The sequence below is a fragment of the Neoarius graeffei genome, chromosome 2 (genome assembly GCF_027579695.1).
Source record: "Neoarius graeffei isolate fNeoGra1 chromosome 2, fNeoGra1.pri, whole genome shotgun sequence".
In the NCBI taxonomy this organism is placed as follows: Eukaryota; Metazoa; Chordata; class Actinopteri; order Siluriformes; family Ariidae; genus Neoarius; species Neoarius graeffei.
Genome location: NC_083570.1, coordinates 29077535 through 29099613, shown reverse-complemented (window position 1 = coordinate 29099613; position 22079 = coordinate 29077535).

Here is a 22079-nt window from a genome sequence, read left to right as displayed (position 1 = left end):
CAACATAGTACTGGGATATGCACTTGATCAGAGTGGGAAAACACACTTTGTGTCACTGAGTGCATGAAACCAGCTTTCCATCAGCAGGAGCGCCTTCAGCCTGTTTCTATCGCCTTTTCAGGGCAGAAAGCAACCGTTTGACAAGGAACATTGATTTTGAGTGAAATGAGTGCATTCGAGCATATGTGACATGAATCAACTTTCTAAGCATGGATTTTCATGTTTTCGAGCTCTTAACACATTTTCTTCATATTGGTCATTTTAACTGTAAAAGCACGTCTGAAACGAGTTTTCAACATAGTACTGGGATATGCACTTGATCAGAGTGGTAAAACACACTTTGTGTCACTGAGTGCATGAAACCAGCTTTCCATCAGCAGGAGCGCCTTCAGCCTGTTTCTATCGCCTTTTCAGGGCAGAAAGCAACCGTTTGACAAGGAACATTGATTTTGAGTGAAATGAGTGCATTCGAGCATATGTGACATGAATCAACTTTCTAAGCATGGATTTTCATGTTTTCGAGCTTTTAACACATTTTCTTCATATTGGTCATTTTAACTGTAAAAGCACGTCTGAAACGAGTTTTCAACATAGTACTGGGATATGCACTTGATCAGAGTGGTAAAACACACTTGTGTCACTGAGTGCATGAAACCAGCTTTCCATCAACAGGAGCGCCTTCAGCCTGTTTCTATCGCCTTTTCAGGGCAGAAAGCAACCGTTTGACAAGGAACATTGATTTTGAGTGAAATGAGTGCATTCGAGCATATGTGACATGAATCAACTTTCTAAGCATGGATTTTCATGTTTTCGAGCTTTTAACACATTTTCTTCATATTGGTCATTTGAACTGTAAAAGCACGTCTGAAACGAGTTTTCAACATAGTATTGGGATATGCACTTGATCAGAGTGGTAAAACACACTTTGTGTCACTGAGTGCATGAAACCAGCTTTCCTTCAGCAGGAGCGCCTTCAGCCTGTTTCTATCGCCTTTTCAGGGCAGAAAGCAACCGTTTGACAAGGAACATTGATTTTGAGTGAAATGAGTGCAATCGAGCATATGTGACATGAAACAACTTTCTAAGCATGGATTTTCATGTTTTCGAGCTTTTAACACATTTTCTTCATATTGGTCATTTTAACTGTAAAAGCACGTCTGAAACGAGTTTTCAACATAGTACTGGGATATGCACTTGATCAGAGTGGTAAAACACACTTTGTGTCACTGAGTGCATGAAACCAGCTTTCCATCAACAGGAGCGCCTTCAGCGTGTTTCTATCGCCTTTTTAGTGCAGAAAGCAACAGTTTGACAAGGAACATTGATTTTGAGTGAAATGAGTGCATTCGAGCATATGTGACATGAATCAACTTTCTAAGCATGGATTTTCATGTTTTCGAGCTTTTAACACATTTTCTTCATATTGGTCATTTGAACTGTAAAAGCACGTCTGAAACGAGTTTTCAACATAGTACTGGGATATGCACTTGATCAGAGTGGGAAAACACACTTTGTGTCACTGAGTGCATGAAACCAGCTTTCCATCAGCAGGAGCGCCTTCAGCCTGTTTCTATCGCCTTTTCAGGGCAGAAAGCAACCGTTTGACAAGGAACATTGATTTTGAGTGAAATGAGTGCATTCGAGCATATGTGACATGAATCAACTTTCTAAGCATGGATTTTCATGTTTTCGAGCTTTTAACACATTTTCTTCATATTGGTCATTTTAACTGTAAAAGCACGTCTGAAACGAGTTTTCAACATAGTACTGGGATATGCACTTGATCAGAGTGGTAAAACACACTTTGTGTCACTGAGTGCATGAAACCAGCTTTCCATCAGCAGGAGCGCCTTCAGCCTGTTTCTATCGCCTTTTCAGGGCAGAAAGCAACCGTTTGACAAGGAACATTGATTTTGAGTGAAATGAGTGCATTCGAGCATATGTGACATGAATCAACTTTCTAAGCATGGATTTTCATGTTTTCAAGCTTTTAACACATTTTCTTCATATTGGTCATTTTAACTGTAAAAGCACGTCTGCAACGAGTTTTCAACATAGTACTGGGATATGCACTTGATCAGAGTAGGAAAACACACTTTGTGTCACTGAGTGCATGAAACCAGCTTTCCTTCAGCAGGAGCGCCTTCAGCCTGTTTCTATCGCCTTTTCAGGGCAGAAAGCAACCGTTTGACAAGGAACATTGATTTTGAGTGAAATGAGTGCAATCGAGCATATGTGACATGAAACAACTTTCTAAGCATGGATTTTCATGTTTTCGAGCTTTTAACACATTTTCTTCATATTGGTCATTTGAACTGTAAAAGCACGTCTGCAACGAGTTTTCAACATAGTACTGGGATATGCACTTGATCAGAGTAGGAAAACACACTTTGTGTCACTGAGTGCATGAAACCAGCTTTCCTTCAGCAGGAGCGCCTTCAGCCTGTTTCTATCGCCTTTTCATGGCAGAAAGCAAACGTTTGACAAGGAACATTGATTTTGAGTGAAATGAGTGCAATCGAGCATATGTGACATGAAACAACTTTCTAAGCATAGATTTTCATGTTTTCGAGCTTTTAACACATTTTCTTCATATTGGTCATTTTAACTGTAAATGCACGTCTGAAACGAGTTTTCAACATAGTACTGGGATATGCACTTGATCAGAGTGGTAAAACACACTTGTGTCACTGAGTGCATGAAACCAGCTTTCCATCAACAGGAGCGCCTTCAGCCTGTTTCTATCGCCTTTTCAGGGCAGAAAGCAACCGTTTGACAAGGAACATTGATTTTGAGTGAAATGAGTGCATTCGAGCATATGTGACATGAATCAACTTTCTAAGCATGGATTTTCATGTTTTCGAGCTTTTAACACATTTTCTTCATATTGGTCATTTGAACTGTAAAAGCACGTCTGAAACGAGTTTTCAACATAGTATTGGGATATGCACTTGATCAGAGTGGTAAAACACACTTTGTGTCACTGAGTGCATGAAACCAGCTTTCCTTCAGCAGGAGCGCCTTCAGCCTGTTTCTATCGCCTTTTCAGGGCAGAAAGCAACCGTTTGACAAGGAACATTGATTTTGAGTGAAATGAGTGCAATCGAGCATATGTGACATGAAACAACTTTCTAAGCATGGATTTTCATGTTTTCGAGCTTTTAACACATTTTCTTCATATTGGTCATTTTAACTGTAAAAGCACGTCTGAAACGAGTTTTCAACATAGTACTGGGATATGCACTTGATCAGAGTGGTAAAACACACTTTGTGTCACTGAGTGCATGAAACCAGCTTTCCATCAACAGGAGCGCCTTCAGCGTGTTTCTATCGCCTTTTTAGTGCAGAAAGCAACAGTTTGACAAGGAACATTGATTTTGAGTGAAATGAGTGCATTCGAGCATATGTGACATGAATCAACTTTCTAAGCATGGATTTTCATGTTTTCGAGCTTTTAACACATTTTCTTCATATTGGTCATTTGAACTGTAAAAGCACGTCTGAAACGAGTTTTCAACATAGTACTGGGATATGCACTTGATCAGAGTGGGAAAACACACTTTGTGTCACTGAGTGCATGAAACCAGCTTTCCATCAGCAGGAGCGCCTTCAGCCTGTTTCTATCGCCTTTTCAGGGCAGAAAGCAACCGTTTGACAAGGAACATTGATTTTGAGTGAAATGAGTGCATTCGAGCATATGTGACATGAATCAACTTTCTAAGCATGGATTTTCATGTTTTCGAGCTTTTAACACATTTTCTTCATATTGGTCATTTTAACTGTAAAAGCACGTCTGAAACGAGTTTTCAACATAGTACTGGGATATGCACTTGATCAGAGTGGTAAAACACACTTTGTGTCACTGAGTGCATGAAACCAGCTTTCCATCAGCAGGAGCGCCTTCAGCCTGTTTCTATCGCCTTTTCAGGGCAGAAAGCAACCGTTTGACAAGGAACATTGATTTTGAGTGAAATGAGTGCATTCGAGCATATGTGACATGAATCAACTTTCTAAGCATGGATTTTCATGTTTTCAAGCTTTTAACACATTTTCTTCATATTGGTCATTTTAACTGTAAAAGCACGTCTGCAACGAGTTTTCAACATAGTACTGGGATATGCACTTGATCAGAGTAGGAAAACACACTTTGTGTCACTGAGTGCATGAAACCAGCTTTCCTTCAGCAGGAGCGCCTTCAGCCTGTTTCTATCGCCTTTTCAGGGCAGAAAGCAACCGTTTGACAAGGAACATTGATTTTGAGTGAAATGAGTGCAATCGAGCATATGTGACATGAAACAACTTTCTAAGCATGGATTTTCATGTTTTCGAGCTTTTAACACATTTTCTTCATATTGGTCATTTGAACTGTAAAAGCACGTCTGCAACGAGTTTTCAACATAGTACTGGGATATGCACTTGATCAGAGTAGGAAAACACACTTTGTGTCACTGAGTGCATGAAACCAGCTTTCCTTCAGCAGGAGCGCCTTCAGCCTGTTTCTATCGCCTTTTCATGGCAGAAAGCAAACGTTTGACAAGGAACATTGATTTTGAGTGAAATGAGTGCAATCGAGCATATGTGACATGAAACAACTTTCTAAGCATAGATTTTCATGTTTTCGAGCTTTTAACACATTTTCTTCATATTGGTCATTTTAACTGTAAAAGCACGTCTGAAACGAGTTTTCAACATAGTACTGGGATATGCACTTGATCAGAGTGGTAAAACACACTTGTGTCACTGAGTGCATGAAACCAGCTTTCCATCAACAGGAGCGCCTTCAGCCTGTTTCTATCGCCTTTTCAGGGCAGAAAGCAACCGTTTGACAAGGAACATTGATTTTGAGTGAAATGAGTGCATTCGAGCATATGTGACATGAATCAACTTTCTAAGCATGGATTTTCATGTTTTCGAGCTTTTAACACATTTTCTTCATATTGGTCATTTGAACTGTAAAAGCACGTCTGAAACGAGTTTTCAACATAGTACTGGGATATGCACTTGATCAGAGTGGTAAAACACACTTTGTGTCACTGAGTGCATGAAACCAGCTTTCCTTCAGCAGGAGCGCCTTCAGCCTGTTTCTATCGCCTTTTCATGGCAGAAAGCAAATGTTTGACAAGGAACATTGATTTTGAGTGAAATGAGTGCAATTGAGCATATGTGACATGAAACAACTTTCTAAGCATGGATTTTCATGTTTTCGAGCTTTTAACACATTTTCTTCATATTGGTCATATTAACTGTAAAAGCACGTCTGCAACGAGTTTTCAACATAGTACTGGGATATGCACTTGATCAGAGTAGGAAAACACACTTTGTGTCACTGACTGCATGAAACCAGCTTTCCTTCAGCAGGAGCGCCTTCAGCCTGTTTCTATCGCCTTTTCAGGGCAGAAAGCAAACGTTTGACAAGGAACATTGATTTTGAGTGAAATGAGTGCAATCGAGCATATGTGACATGAAACAACTTTCTAAGCATGGATTTTCATGTTTTCGAGCTTTTAACACATTTTCTTCATACTGGTCATTTTAACTGTAAAAGCACGTCTGAAACGAGTTTTCAACATAGTACTGGGATATGCACTTGATCAGAGTGGTAAAACACACTTTGTGTCACTGAGTGCATGAAACCAGCTTTCCATCAGCAGGAGCGCCTTCAGCCTGTTTCTATCGCCTTTTCAGGGCAGAAAGCAACCGTTTGACAAGGAACATTGATTTTGAGTGAAATGAGTGCATTCGAGCATATGTGACATGAATCAACTTTCTAAGCATGGATTTTCATGTTTTCGAGCTTTTAACACATTTTCTTCATATTGGTCATTTTAACTGTAAAAGCACGTCTGAAACGAGTTTTCAACATAGTACTGGGATATGCACTTGATCAGAGTGGTAAAACACACTTGTGTCACTGAGTGCATGAAACCAGCTTTCCATCAACAGGAGCGCCTTCAGCCTGTTTCTATCGCCTTTTCAGGGCAGAAAGCAACCGTTTGACAAGGAACATTGATTTTGAGTGAAATGAGTGCAATCGAGCATATGTGACATGAAACAACTTTCTAAGCATGGATTTTCATGTTTTCGAGCTTTTAACACATTTTCTTCATATTGGTCATTTTAACTGTAAAAGCACGTCTGAAACGAGTTTTCAACATAGTACTGGGATATGCACTTGATCAGAGTGGTAAAACACACTTTGTGTCACTGAGTGCATGAAACCAGCTTTCCATCAACAGGAGCGCCTTCAGCCTGTTTCTATCGCCTTTTCAGGGCAGAAAGCAACCGTTTGACAAGGAACACTGATTTTGAGTGAAATGAGTGCATTCGAGCATATGTGACATGAATCAAATTTCTAAGCATGGATTTTCATGTTTTCGAGCTTTTAACACATTTTCTTCATATTGGTCATTTGAACTGTAAAAGCACGTCTGCAACGAGTTTTCAACATAGTACTGGGATATGCACTTGATCAGAGTAGGAAAACACACTTTGTGTCACTGAGTGCATGAAACCAGCTTTCCTTCAGCAGGAGCGCCTTCAGCCTGTTTCTATCGCCTTTTCAGGGCAGAAAGCAACCGTTTGACAAGGAACATTGATTTTGAGTGAAATGAGTGCAATCGAGCATATGTGACATGAAACAACTTTCTAAGCATGGATTTTCACGTTTTCGAGCTTTTAACACATTTTCTTCATATTGGTCATTTTAACTGTAAAAGCACGTCTGAAACGAGTTTTCAACATAGTACTGGGATATGCACTTGATCAGAGTGGGAAAACACACTTTGTGTCACTGAGTGCATGAAACCAGCTTTCCATCAGCAGGAGCGCCTTCAGCCTGTTTCTATCGCCTTTTCAGGGCAGAAAGCAACCGTTTGACAAGGAACATTGATTTTGAGTGAAATGAGTGCATTCGAGCATATGTGACATGAATCAACTTTCTAAGCATGGATTTTCATGTTTTCGAGCTTTTAACACATTTTCTTCATATTGGTCATTTTAACTGTAAAAGCACGTCTGAACCGAGTTTTCAACATAGTACTGGGATATGCACTTGATCAGAGTGGTAAAACACACTTTGTGTCACTGAGTGCATGAAACCAGCTTTCCATCAGCAGGAGCGCCTTCAGCCTGTTTCTATCGCCTTTTCAGGGCAGAAAGCAACCGTTTGACAAGGAACATTGATTTTGAGTGAAATGAGTGCATTCGAGCATATGTGACATGAATCAACTTTCTAAGCATGGATTTTCATGTTTTCGAGCTTTTAACACATTTTCTTCATATTGGTCATTTTAACTGTAAAAGCACGTCTGCAACGAGTTTTCAACATAGTACTGGGATATGCACTTGATCAGAGTAGGAAAACACACTTTGTGTCACTGAGTGCATGAAACCAGCTTTCCTTCAGCAGGAGCGCCTTCAGCCTGTTTCTATCGCCTTTTCAGGGCAGAAAGCAAACGTTTGACAAGGAACATTGATTTTGAGTGAAATGAGTGCAATCGAGCATATGTGACATGAAACAACTTTCTAAGCATGGATTTTCATGTCTTCGAGCTTTTAACACATTTTCTTCATATTGGTCATTTTAACTGTAAAAGCACGTCTGCAACGAGTTTTCAACATAGTCCTGGGATATGCACTTGATCAGAGTAGGAAAACACACTTTGTGTCACTGAGTGCATGAAACCAGCTTTCCTTCAGCAGGAGCGCCTTCAGCCTGTTTCTATCGCCTTTTCATGGCAGAAAGCAAACGTTTGACAAGGAACATTGATTTTGAGTGAAATGAGTGCAATCGAGCATATGTGACATGAAACAACTTTCTAAGCATGGATTTTCATGTTTTCGAGCTTTTAACACATTTTCTTCATATTGGTCATTTTAACTGTAAAAGCACGTCTGCAACGAGTTTTCAACATAGTACTGGGATATGCACTTGATCAGAGTGGTAAAAAACACTTGTGTCACTGAGTGCATGAAACCAGCTTTCCATCAACAGGAGCGCCTTCAGCCTGTTTCTATCGCCTTTTCAGGGCAGAAAGCAACCGTTTGACAAGGAACATTGATTTTGAGTGAAATGAGTGCATTCGTACGGAAGCCTATTAGGGCCACTTGGAGAAATTTTTTTTTTCTAAATTCCGAGATTAAAAGTCGGAAATTTCAAGAAAAAACTCGAAATTCCGAGATTAAAAGTCGAAATTTTCGAGAAAAAAAGTCGAAATTTTCGAGATTAAAAGTCGAAATCTTCGAGAAAAAAATTCGAAATCTTCGAGATTAAAAGTCGAAATCTTCGAGATTAAAAGTCGAAATTTTCGAGATTAAAAGTCGAAATCTTCGAGATTAAAAGTCGAAATTTTCGAGAAAAAAAGTCGAAATTATGACATACAAAGAACGCATGCTCTAACTGCTGCCATGGCAACGAATGGCCACCGGAAAGGGAAGTCGTGGAAACTAAGTGGCTGCCAACCGGCCTGGCCCTGAACATGTGAACTTAGCGACGTTGACTCTGAATGCAAGACACAAGGGATGCAGTTGAAAGGTAAGATTATCATTCTGTTCTGTTTGATGTGACATTGCATTGCGAATATGGTTAAGGGTACGCAATATCAATTAGGATCAGAAGTGACACTTACTACCATGCAGGCTGCATGCTACAACCACAAGGCGTACTGCAAGTTTAGAAACCTGGACATGACTCTACCCTTAGTAGCCGATCATGTCCGAGTGATAAACGTTTGTGCGTGCAGTGAAACGACACACTTGGTGTCCGTATAATGACTGCAGAAACCCATTTCATCTAGCGAGTATTGCTAATATTATGCTAACGCCACTACAGTGGGCCTGAGCCTCGTCTGTAGAGCAGAAGGGTTTCCAAGTCACCTCTAATATTTCAGTCTAGAGACATCAAACATATAATTTGCCTCGGCAAGCTAGATGAATAATTCCACTTGTACCTACCTGAAGTGTCATGAGTCCAGGAGTTAAATTCCTATTAAATGTTTTCTGGTGAGATTAGCCCACTGAATTGTTTTCGTTTTGGATTAATTGGCTATGAAAGTAGTTTAATCCAGGAAGATAACGTTAGCCTAAATTTGGGCTCAGCATGGGATGACTTTTGATGTTATCAGGGAAGCCTGTGGGGATAAGATGGAACAGGCATATCTGTCCATACAATGTGATAGTAAAATATTGTGATTTCTACAGAAAGTATCATATGTGAACATTCTGTTATGACTTTTCTCAGTTTAACGCACTGATTTTCATATTTTCCTGTATGAAGTAGTGTTATCACACATGAAAATTAAATACATGATGTCAGAAGCACTTTGCAAATATTATCTGGTGCTACTCAAATTCTTCAGTGTTATAATTTAATGCACTTGATCTGAGAATTAATAATGTATATATTTATTGTCGATTGATTCCAGCATCATAAACCTAATGACAGATGACCAGCTATGGGAATATCTGCCTTCCTATGGTGACCGACTGGCTGTTTTTGGATACTGCAGACGGAAGGAAAAAGAACCCAGAAGTCACAAGACAAAGGTCTTTGAGCGGCTTAAAGCAAAGATTGCAGGGAAAAAAAGCTGATCGCGTGTCTGAGAGTGAGTGTCAAACCACAGCAAGAAATGCTCAGAAGAATGAGAGAAAAATTGAATTGGGATGGTTGCATTTAAGGATAGGGGAATTTGTGCAGGTCCGAACCAAAAAAGGAGGTGGAACCAGAAAAATGAGTGTTCAGAAGGAAAGTAAAAAATCAGACTTGATTGATAAAGCTGTGCAGTTGTTTTTTCCAGGTGGAAGAAATGCAGACAGGAAGCTCGATGATTTTGACTGTGAGTTAACTGACTTTCAGCAGCATTCACTAGATGTTAGTGTCACCGCCTTGTTGACCACTTTTTTTTTTTTTGTATTTTGTTTTTGAGTTTACTTTACACAATTTAAGTGGCATGAACTTTAAGTGGTATGCTGCAGAGAATTGTGAATACCTGTTGTGTGCTTTAAGAACAACAAAATGCCTTCTAATAATGGATTAGGCCTGCTGTTGTACTGTTGTTTTGTGTGCCTGGGAAGAGTTATCAGCAGAAAATTCCAGTTATCTTTATAAATAATTTCAGATGAGATGTCATGGATTTTAGTCAGAATTACCAATGTATGACTACTTGTTTACATTTCTCATGGCAACCACTGTTTTACTCCATACAGTTGCTGTTTACAAAAAAAATTACTTTTGAAGGCTTTCTTCTGTAAAGATTTTAAGGTGGCATTACAGTTCCAATGAAATTATATAGTTTTGCATTCTTTGTATTGTGATCTTTTAAATATCTGAATAAATAATTCAGTTAAAACTTGTTCGGATTTTGCATTTTTATTCATATTTGCAAATGTTGAATGGCAGAACAAAATAACTTGACTGCTAATACATTTGATGTGAAAATAAGAAGCTACATCTTTTAACCTCCTAGGGCTTAGCGGTCACATGCGTGGACAGCACTTTATGGAAATTCGGAACAAGAATCCACATATGTGGACATACTTTTTCTCTAAAAGTACATCTTATCAAAAGATAATGCTTAGTTTTTATTCTAAATCAGGTTCTAATAAGCCCAAATAGCAAAGAGAAATAAAAAATGCAAGTAAAAAAACAGCTTGGGCCTTAGGAGGTTAAAGCAGGTATTACAAGTAAAAAAACATTTTAATTGGCAATCAGTTAAACTGCAATATTTCAAATTGTGAATAAAATGGGCAAAGGAAAAAACAAAAAGACATCTCTGAAATGGCCTGTGCCTGTTGAGGTATCCACGACCATGGCAACCTTGACATCATGTGTATGTGTATCTTGTTGTGGATGTTACGGGATGCTTGAATACAGTACTATCTCATCTTACAACAGGTGACAAGACCGTGTCCAATAAAATTAATGATTTACACCAAGATCATTGTTTATCAGCTGTCCGAGTGTGAGATACAGGTTAACTGTTTCAAACACATTTGTTAATGACAGATTATGCTCTGACATTAGGTCCACACAAATGTGAAACATCATCACATGGAAAGTCTTTGAACATACACTCTTCAAGGCAGACTTCAACTTTCTCCAGGTCCACATTCTGCAAATAGTCTCTGCCTCCGTACAGCTGAGGGACTGCATGTCATATGGAGGGACTCCATGAGGTGAACGACAGTTGTGGACTTGATGGACTCTGTGGTCATTCCAAGTCGTTACAACCCCATCAACTTCTTCCTAGAGATCAGACATAATATTCAGTATATAAATTCTGTATTACAGTTTCAGTAACAGTATCCTGATTATTTAAGATGGAGGGGTTGAAATGGTTTCATTTGGGTGGGAGAGGGGGTGGGCACAATACAAACAAACCAGGAGCAGGGGTGTTGAAGTGGGAGGCAAAGTGGGATTCATTATCCAGGACCCAGTAGTAGGGGCCCTGGGCTAGGGATGGGACGTTTTTTTAGGCCGAGGCACTATTGTGTAATGCCATGTGTAACAAATTCTCAGATCAAGTGCATTAAATTATAACACTGAAGAATTTGAGTAGCACCAGATAATATTTGCAAAGTGCTTCTGACATCATGCATTTAATTTTCATGTGTGATAACACTACTTCATACAGGAAAATATGAAAATCAGTCCGTTAAACTGAGAAAAGTCATAACAGAATGTTCACATATGATACTTTCTGTAGAAATCACAATATTTTACTATCACATTGTATGGACAGATATGCCTGTTCCATCTTATCCCCACAGGCTTCCCTGATAACATCAAAAGTCATCCCATGCTGAGCCCAAATGTAGGCTAACGTTATCTTCCTTGATTAAACTACTTTCATAGCCAATTAATCCAAAACGAAAACAATTCAGTGGGCTAATCTCACCAGAAAACGTTTAATAGGAATTTAACTCCTGGACTCATGACACTTCAGGTAGGTACAAGTGGAATTATTCATCTAGCCTGCCGAGGCAAATTATATGTTTGATGTCTCTAGACTGAAATATTAGAGGTGACTTGGAAACCCTTCTGCTCTACAGACGAGGCTCAGGCCCACTGTAGTGGCGTTAGCATAATATTAGCAATACTCGCTAGATGAAATGGGTTTCTGCAGTCATTATACGGACACCAAGTGTGTCGTTTCACTGCACGCACAAACGTTTATCACTCGGACATGATCGGCTACTAAGGGTAGAGTCATGTCCAGGTTTCTAAACTTGCAGTACGCCTTGTGGTTGTAGCATGCAGCCTGCATGGTAGTAAGTGTCACTTCTGATCCTAATTGATATTGCGTACCCTTAACCATATTCGCAATGCAATGTCACATCAAACAGAACAGAATGATAATCTTACCTTTCAACTGCATCCCTTGTGTCTTGCATTCAGAGTCAACGTCGCTAAGTTCACATGTTCAGGGCCAGGCCGGTTGGCAGCCACTTAGTTTCCACGACTTCCCTTTCCGGTGGCCATTCGTTGCCATGGCAGCAGTTAGAGCATGCGTTCTTTGTATGTCATAATTTCGACTTTTTTTCTCGAAAATTTCGACTTTTAATCTCGAAGATTTCGACTTTTAATCTCGAAGATTTCGACTTTTTTTCTCGAAGATTTCGACTTTTAATCTCGAAAATTTCGATTTTTAATCTCGAAAATTTCGACTTTTAATCTCGGAATTTCGAGTTTTTTCTTGAAATTTCCGACTTTTAATCTCGGAATTTAGAAAAAAAAATTTTCTCCAAGTGGCCCTAATACGCTTCCGTACATTCGAGCATATGTGACATGAATCAACTTTCTAAGCATGGATTTTCATGTTTTCGAGCTTTTAACACATTTTCTTCATATTGGTCATTTGAACTGTAAAAGCACGTCTGAAATGAGTTTTCAACATAGTACTGGGATATGCACTTGATCAGAGTGGTAAAACACACTTTGTGTCACTGAGTGCAAGAAACCAGCTTTCCTTCAGCAGGAGCGCCTTCAGCCTGTTTCTATCGCCTTTTCAGGGCAGAAAGCAACCGTTTGACAAGGAACATTGATTTTGAGTGAAATGAGTGCACTCGAGCATATGTGACATGAATCAACTTTCTAAGCATGGATTTTCATGTTTTCGAGCTTTTAACACATTTTCTTCATATTGGTCATTTGAACTGTAAAAGCACGTCTGAAACGAGTTTTCAACATAGTACTGGGATATGCACTTGATCAGAGTGGTAAAACACACTTTGCGTCACTGAGTGCATGAAACCAGCTTTCCTTCAGCAGGAGCGCCTTCAGCCTGTTTCTATCGCCTTTTCAGGGCAGAAAGCAACCGTTTGACAAGGAACATTGATTTTGAGTGAAATGAGTGCAATCGAGCATATGTGACATGAAACAACTTTCTAAGCATGGATTTTCATGTTTTCGAGCTTTTAACACATTTTCTTCATATTGGTCATTTTAACTGTAAAAGCACGTCTGAAACGAGTTTTCAACATAGTACTGGGATATGCACTTGATCAGAGTGGTAAAACACACTTTGTGTCACTGAGTGCATGAAACCAGCTTTCCATCAACAGGAGCGCCTTCAGCCTGTTTCTATCGCCTTTTCAGGGCAGAAAGCAACCGTTTGACAAGGAACATTGATTTTGAGTGAAATGAGTGCATTCGAGCATATGTGACATGAATCAACTTTCTAAGCATGGATTTTCATGTTTTCGAGCTTTTAACACATTTTCTTCATATTGGTCATTTGAACTGTAAAAGCACGTCTGCAACGAGTTTTCAACATAGTACTGGGATATGCACTTGATCAGAGTAGGAAAACACACTTTGTGTCACTGAGTGCATGAAACCAGCTTTCCTTCAGCAGGAGCGCCTTCAGCCTGTTTCTATTGCCTTTTCAGGGCAGAAAGCAACCGTTTGACAAGGAACATTGATTTTGAGTGAAATGAGTGCATTCGAGCATATGTGACATGAATCAACTTTCTAAGCATGGATTTTCATGTTTTCGAGCTTTTAACACATTTTCTTCATATTGGTCATTTTAACTGTAAAAGCACGTCTGCAACGAGTTTTCAACATAGTACTGGGATATGCACTTGATCAGAGTAGGAAAACACACTTTGTGTCACTGAGTGCATGAAACCAGCTTTCCTTCAGCAGGAGCGCCTTCAGCCTGTTTCTATCGCCTTTTCAGGGCAGAAAGCAACCGTTTGACAAGGAACATTGATTTTGAGTGAAATGAGTGCAATCGAGCATATGTGACATGAAACAACTTTCTAAGCATGGATTTTCATGTTTTCGAGCTTTTAACACATTTTCTTCATATTGGTCATTTGAACTGTAAAAGCACGTCTGCAACGAGTTTTCAACATAGTACTGGGATATGCACTTGATCAGAGTAGGAAAACACACTTTGTGTCACTGAGTGCATGAAACCAGCTTTCCTTCAGCAGGAGCGCCTTCAGCCTGTTTCTATCGCCTTTTCATGGCAGAAAGCAAACGTTTGACAAGGAACATTGATTTTGAGTGAAATGAGTGCAATCGAGCATATGTGACATGAAACAACTTTCTAAGCATGGATTTTCATGTTTTCGAGCTTTTAACACATTTTCTTCATATTGGTCATTTTAACTGTAAAAGCACGTCTGCAACGAGTTTTCAACATAGTACTGGGATATGCACTTGATCAGAGTAGGAAAACACGCTTTGTGTCACTGAGTGCATGAAACCAGCTTTCCTTCAGCAGGAGCGCCTTCAGCCTGTTTCTATCGCCTTTTCAGGGCAGAAAGCAACCTTTTGACAAGGAACATTGATTTTGAGTGAAATGAGTGCAATCGAGCATATGTGACATGAAACAACTTTCTAAGCATTGGTTTTTCATGTTTTCGAGCTTTTAACACATTTTCTTCATATTGGTCATTTTAACTCTAAAAGCACGTCTGAAACGAGTTTTCAACATAGTACTGGGATATGCACTTGATCAGAGTGGTAAAACACACTTTGTGTCACTGAGTGCATGAAACCAGCTAGCAGGAGCGCCTTCAGCCTGTTTCTATCGCCTTTTCAGGGCAGAAAGCAACCTTTTGACAAGGAACATTGATTTTGAGTGAAATGAGTGCATTCGAGCATATGTGACATGAAACAACTTTCTAAGCATGGATTTTCATGTTTTCGAGGTTTTAACACATTTTCTTCATATTGGTCATTTGAACTGTAAAAGCACGTCTGCAACGAGTTTTCAACACAGTACTGGGATATGCACTTGTTCAGAGTGGGAATACACACTTTGTGTCACTGAGTGCATGAAACCAGCTTTCCTTCAGCAGGAGCGCCTTCAGCCTGTTTCTATCGCCTTTTCAGGGCAGAAAGCAACCGTTTGACAAGGAACATTGATTTTGAGTGAAATGAGTGCATTCGAGCATATGTGACATGAAACAACTTTCTAAGCATGGATTTTCATGTTTTCGAGGTTTTAACACATTTTCTTCATATTGGTCATTTGAACTGTAAAAGCACGTCTGCAACGAGTTTTCAACATAGTACTGGGATATGCACTTGATCAGAGTGGGAAAACACACTTTGTGTCACTGAGTGCATGAAACCAGCTTTCCTTCAGCAGGAGCGCCTTCAGCCTGTTTCTATCGCCTTTTCAGGGCAGAAAGCAACCGTTTGACAAGGAACATTGATTTTGAGTGAAATGAGTGCATTTGAGCATATGTGACATGAAACAACTTTCTAAGCATGGATTTTCATGTTTTCGAGCTTTTAACACATTTTCTTCATATTGGTCATTTGAACTGTAAAAGCACGTCTGCAACGAGTTTTCAACATAGTACTGGGATATGCACTTGATCAGAGTAGGAAAACACACTTTGTGTCACTGAGTGCATGAAACCAGCTTTCCTTCAGCAGGAGCGCCTTCAGCCTGTTTCTATCGCCTTTTCATGGCAGAAAGCAAACGTTTGACAAGGAACATTGATTTTGAGTGAAATGAGTGCAATCGAGCATATGTGACATGAAACAACTTTCTAAGCATGGATTTTCATGTTTTCGAGCTTTTAACACATTTTCTTCATATTGGTCATTTTAACTGTAAAAGCACGTCTGCAACGAGTTTTCAACATAGTACTGGGATATGCACTTGATCAGAGTAGGAAAACACGCTTTGTGTCACTGAGTGCATGAAACCAGCTTTCCTTCAGCAGGAGCGCCTTCAGCCTGTTTCTATCGCCTTTTCAGGGCAGAAAGCAACCTTTTGACAAGGAACATTGATTTTGAGTGAAATGAGTGCAATCGAGCATATGTGACATGAAACAACTTTCTAAGCATTGGTTTTTCATGTTTTCGAGCTTTTAACACATTTTCTTCATATTGGTCATTTTAACTCTAAAAGCACGTCTGAAACGAGTTTTCAACATAGTACTGGGATATGCACTTGATCAGAGTGGTAAAACACACTTTGTGTCACTGAGTGCATGAAACCAGCTAGCAGGAGCGCCTTCAGCCTGTTTCTATCGCCTTTTCAGGGCAGAAAGCAACCTTTTGACAAGGAACATTGATTTTGAGTGAAATGAGTGCATTCGAGCATATGTGACATGAAACAACTTTCTAAGCATGGATTTTCATGTTTTCGAGGTTTTAACACATTTTCTTCATATTGGTCATTTGAACTGTAAAAGCACGTCTGCAACGAGTTTTCAACACAGTACTGGGATATGCACTTGTTCAGAGTGGGAATACACACTTTGTGTCACTGAGTGCATGAAACCAGCTTTCCTTCAGCAGGAGCGCCTTCAGCCTGTTTCTATCGCCTTTTCAGGGCAGAAAGCAACCGTTTGACAAGGAACATTGATTTTGAGTGAAATGAGTGCATTCGAGCATATGTGACATGAAACAACTTTCTAAGCATGGATTTTCATGTTTTCGAGGTTTTAACACATTTTCTTCATATTGGTCATTTGAACTGTAAAAGCACGTCTGCAACGAGTTTTCAACATAGTACTGGGATATGCACTTGATCAGAGTGGGAAAACACACTTTGTGTCACTGAGTGCATGAAACCAGCTTTCCTTCAGCAGGAGCGCCTTCAGCCTGTTTCTATCGCCTTTTCAGGGCAGAAAGCAACCGTTTGACAAGGAACATTGATTTTGAGTGAAATGAGTGCATTGGAGCATATGTGACATGAAACAACTTTCTAAGCATGGATTTTCATGTTTTCGAGCTTTTAACACATTTTCTTCATATTGGTCATTTGAACTGTAAAAGCACGTCTGCAACGAGTTTTCAACATAGTACTGGGATATGCACTTGATCAGAGTGGGAAAACACACTTTGTGTCACTGAGTGCATGAAACCAGCTTTCCTTCAGCAGGAGCGCCTTCAGCCTGTTTCTATCGCGTTTTCAGGGCAGAAAGCAACCGTTTGACAAGGAACATTGATTTTGAGTGAAATGAGTGCATTCGAGCATATGTGACATGAAACAACTTTCTAAGCATGGATTTTCATGTTTTCGAGGTTTTAACACATTTTCTTCATATTGGTCATTTGAACTGTAAAAGCACGTCTGAAACGAGTTTTCAACATAGTACTGGGATATGCACTTGATCAGAGTGGGAAAACACACTTTGTGTCACTGAGTGCATGAAACCAGCTTTCCTTCAGCAGGAGCGCCTTCAGCCTGTTTCTATCGCCTTTTCAGGGCAGAAAGCAACCGTTTGACAAGGAACATTGATTTTGAGTGAAATGAGTGCATTTGAGCATATGTGACATGAAACAACTTTCTAAGCATGGATTTTCATGTTTTCGAGCTTTTAACACATTTTCTTCATATTGGTCATTTGAACTGTAAAAGCACGTCTGCAACGAGTTTTCAACACAGTACTGGGATATGCACTTGTTCAGAGTGGGAATACACACTTTGTGTCACTGAGTGCATGAAACCAGCTTTCCTTCAGCAGGAGCGCCTTCAGCCTGTTTCTATCGCTTTTTCAGGGCAGAAAGCAACCGTTTGACAAGGAACATTGAATTTGAGTGAAATGAGTGCATTCGAGCATATGTGACATGAAACAACTTTCTAAGCATGGATTTTCATGTTTTCGAGGTTTTAACACATTTTCTTCATATTGGTCATTTGAACTGTAAAAGCACGTCTGCAACGAGTTTTCAACATAGTACTGGGATATGCACTTGATCAGAGTGGGAAAACACACTTTGTGTCACTGAGTGCATGAAACCAGCTTTCCTTCAGCAGGAGCGCCTTCAGCCTGTTTCTATCGCGTTTTCAGGGCAGAAAGCAACCGTTTGACAAGGAACATTGATTTTGAGTGAAATGAGTGCATTCGAGCATATGTGACATGAAACAACTTTCTAAGCATGAATTTTCATGTTTTCTAGCTTTTAACACATTTTCTTCATATTGGTCATTTGAACTGTAAAAGCACGTCTGCAACGAGTTTTCAACATAGTACTGGGATATGCTCTTGATCAGAGTGGGAAAACACACTTTGTGTCACTGAGTGCATGAAACCAGCTTTCCTTCAGCAGGAGCGCCTTCAGCCTGTTTCTATCGCCTTTTCAGGGCAGAAAGCAACCGTTTGACAAGGAACATTGATTATGAGTGAAATGAGTGCATTCGAGCATATGTGACATGAAACAACTTTCTAAGCATGGATTTTCATGTTTTCGAGGTTTTAACACATTTTCTTCATATTGGTCATTTGAACTGTAAAAGCACGTCTGAAACGAGTTTTCAACATAGTACTGGGATATGCACTTGATCAGAGTGGGAAAACACACTTTGTGTCACTGAGTGCATGAAACCAGCTTTCCTTCAGCAGGAGCGCCTTCAGCCTGTTTCTATCGCCTTTTCAGGGCAGAAAGCAACCGTTTGACAAGGAACATTGATTTTGAGTGAAATGAGTGCATTCGAGCATATGTGACATGAAAACAACTTTCTAAGCATGGATTTTCATGTTTTCGAGCTTTTAACACATTTTCTTCATATTGGTCATTTGAACTGTAAAAGCACGTCTGCAACGAGTTTTCAACACAGTACTGGGATATGCACTTGTTCAGAGTGGGAATACACACTTTGTGTCACTGAGTGCATGAAACCAGCTTTCCTTCAGCAGGAGCGCCTTCAGCCTGTTTCTATCGCTTTTTCAGGGCAGAAAGCAACCGTTTGACAAGGAACATTGAATTTGAGTGAAATGAGTGCATTCGAGCATATGTGACATGAAACAACTTTCTAAGCATGGATTTTCATGTTTTCGAGGTTTTAACACATTTTCTTCATATTGGTCATTTGAACTGTAAAAGCACGTCTGCAACGAGTTTTCAACATAGTACTGGGATATGCACTTGATCAGAGTGGGAAAACACACTTTGTGTCACTGAGTGCATGAAACCAGCTTTCCTTCAGCAGGAGCGCCTTCAGCCTGTTTCTATCGCGTTTTCAGGGCAGAAAGCAACCGTTTGACAAGGAACATTGATTTTGAGTGAAATGAGTGCATTCAAGCATATGTGACATGAAACAACTTTCTAAGCATGGATTTTCATGTTTTCTAGCTTTTAACACATTTTCTTCATATTGGTCATTTGAACTGTAAAAGCACGTCTGCAACGAGTTTTCAACACAGTACTGGGATATGCACTTGTTCAGAGTGGGAATACACACTTTGTGTCACTGAGTGCATGAAACCAGCTTTCCTTCAGCAGGAGCGCCTTCAGCCTGTTTCTATCGCTTTTTCAGGGCAGAAAGCAACCGTTTGACAAGGAACATTGAATTTGAGTGAAATGAGTGCATTCGAGCATATGTGACATGAAACAACTTTCTAAGCATGGATTTTCATGTTTTCGAGGTTTTAACACATTTTCTTCATATTGGTCATTTGAACTGTAAAAGCACGTCTGCAACGAGTTTTCAACATAGTACTGGGATATGCACTTGATCAGAGTGGGAAAACACACTTTGTGTCACTGAGTGCATGAAACCAGCTTTCCTTCAGCAGGAGCGCCTTCAGCCTGTTTCTATCGCGTTTTCAGGGCAGAAAGCAACCGTTTGACAAGGAACATTGATTTTGAGTGAAATGAGTGCATTCGAGCATATGTGACATGAAACAACTTTCTAAGCATGGATTTTCATGTTTTCTAGCTTTTAACACATTTTCTTCATATTGGTCATTTGAACTGTAAAAGCACGTCTGCAACGAGTTTTCAACACAGTACTGGGATATGCACTTGTTCAGAGTGGGAATACACAGTTTGTGTCACTGAGTGCATGAAACCAGCTTTCCTTCAGCAGGAGCGCCTTCAGCCTGTTTCTATCGCCTTTTCAGGGCAGAAAGCAACCGTTTGACAAGGAACATTGATTTTGAGTGAAATGAGTGCATCGAGCATATGTGACATGAAACAACTTTCTAAGCATGGATTTTCATGTTTTCGAGGTTTTAACACATTTTCTTCATATTGGTCATTTGAACTGTAAAAGCACGTCTGAAACGAGTTTTCAACATAGTACTGGGATATGCACTTGATCAGAGTGGGAAAACACACTTTGTGTCACTGAGTGCATGAAACCAGCTTTCCTTCAGCAGGAGCGCCTTCAGCCTGTTTCTATCGCCTTTTCAGGGCAGAAAGCAACCGTTTGACAAGGAACATTGATTTTGAGTGAAATGAGTGCATTGGAGCATATGTGACATGAAACAACTTTCTAAGCATGGATTTTCATGTTTTCGAGCTTTTAACACATTTTCTTCATATTGGTCATTTGAACTGTAAAAGCACGTCTGCAACGAGTTTTCAACACAGTACTGGGATATGCACTTGTTCAGAGTGGGAATACACACTTTGTGTCACTGAGTGCATGAAACCAGCTTTCCTTCAGCAGGAGCGCCTTCAGCCTGTTTCTATCGCTTTTTCAGGGCAGAAAGCAACCGTTTGACAAGGAACATTGATTTTGAGTGAAATGAGTGCATTCGAGCATATGTGACATGAAACAACTTTCTAAGCATGGATTTTCATGTTTTCGAGGTTTTAACACATTTTCTTCATATTGGTCATTTGAACTGTAAAAGCACGTCTGCAACGAGTTTTCAACATAGTACTGGGATATGCACTTGATCAGAGTGGGAAAACACACTTTGTGTCACTGAGTGCATGAAACCAGCTTTCCTTCAGCAGGAGCGCCTTCAGCCTGTTTCTATCGCGTTTTCAGGGCAGAAAGCAACCGTTTGACAAGGAACATTGATTTTGAGTGAAATGAGTGCATTCGAGCATATGTGACATGAAACAACTTTCTAAGCATGAATTTTCATGTTTTCTAGCTTTTAACACATTTTCTTCATATTGGTCATCTGTGCAGCTAGCAGACAGTCGGTTAAGCCTGTTCGTCTGCTATATATATATATATATATATATACAACCCCTATTCCAAAAAAGTTGGGACAAAGTACAAATTGTAAATAAAAACGGAATGCAATAATTTACAAATCTCAAAAACTGATATTGCATTCACAATAGAACACAAACAACATATCATATGTCGAAAGTGAGACATTTTGAAATTTCATGCCAAATATTGGCTCATTTGAAATTTCATGACAGCAACACATCTCAAAAAAGTTGGGACAGGGGCAATAAGAGGCTGGAAAAGTTAAAGGTACAAAAAAGGAACAGCTGGAGGACCAAATTGCAACTCATTAGGTCAATTGGCAATAGGTCATTAACATGACTGGGTATAAAAAGAGCATCTTGGAGTGGCATTGGCTCTCAGAAGTAAAGATGGGAAGAGGATCACCAATCCCCCTAATTCTGTGCCAACATATAGTGGAGCAATATCAGAAAGGAGTTTGACGGTGTAAAATTGCAAAGAGTTTGAACATATCATCATTTACAATGCATAATATCATCAAAAGATTCAGAGAATCTGGAAGAATCTCTGTGCGTAAGGGTCAAGACCGGAAAACCATACTGGGTGCCCATGATCTTCGGGCCCTCAGACGGCACTGCATCACATACAGGCATGCTTCTGTATTGGAAATCACAAAATGGGCTCAGGAATATTTCCAGAGAACATTATCTGTGAACACAATTC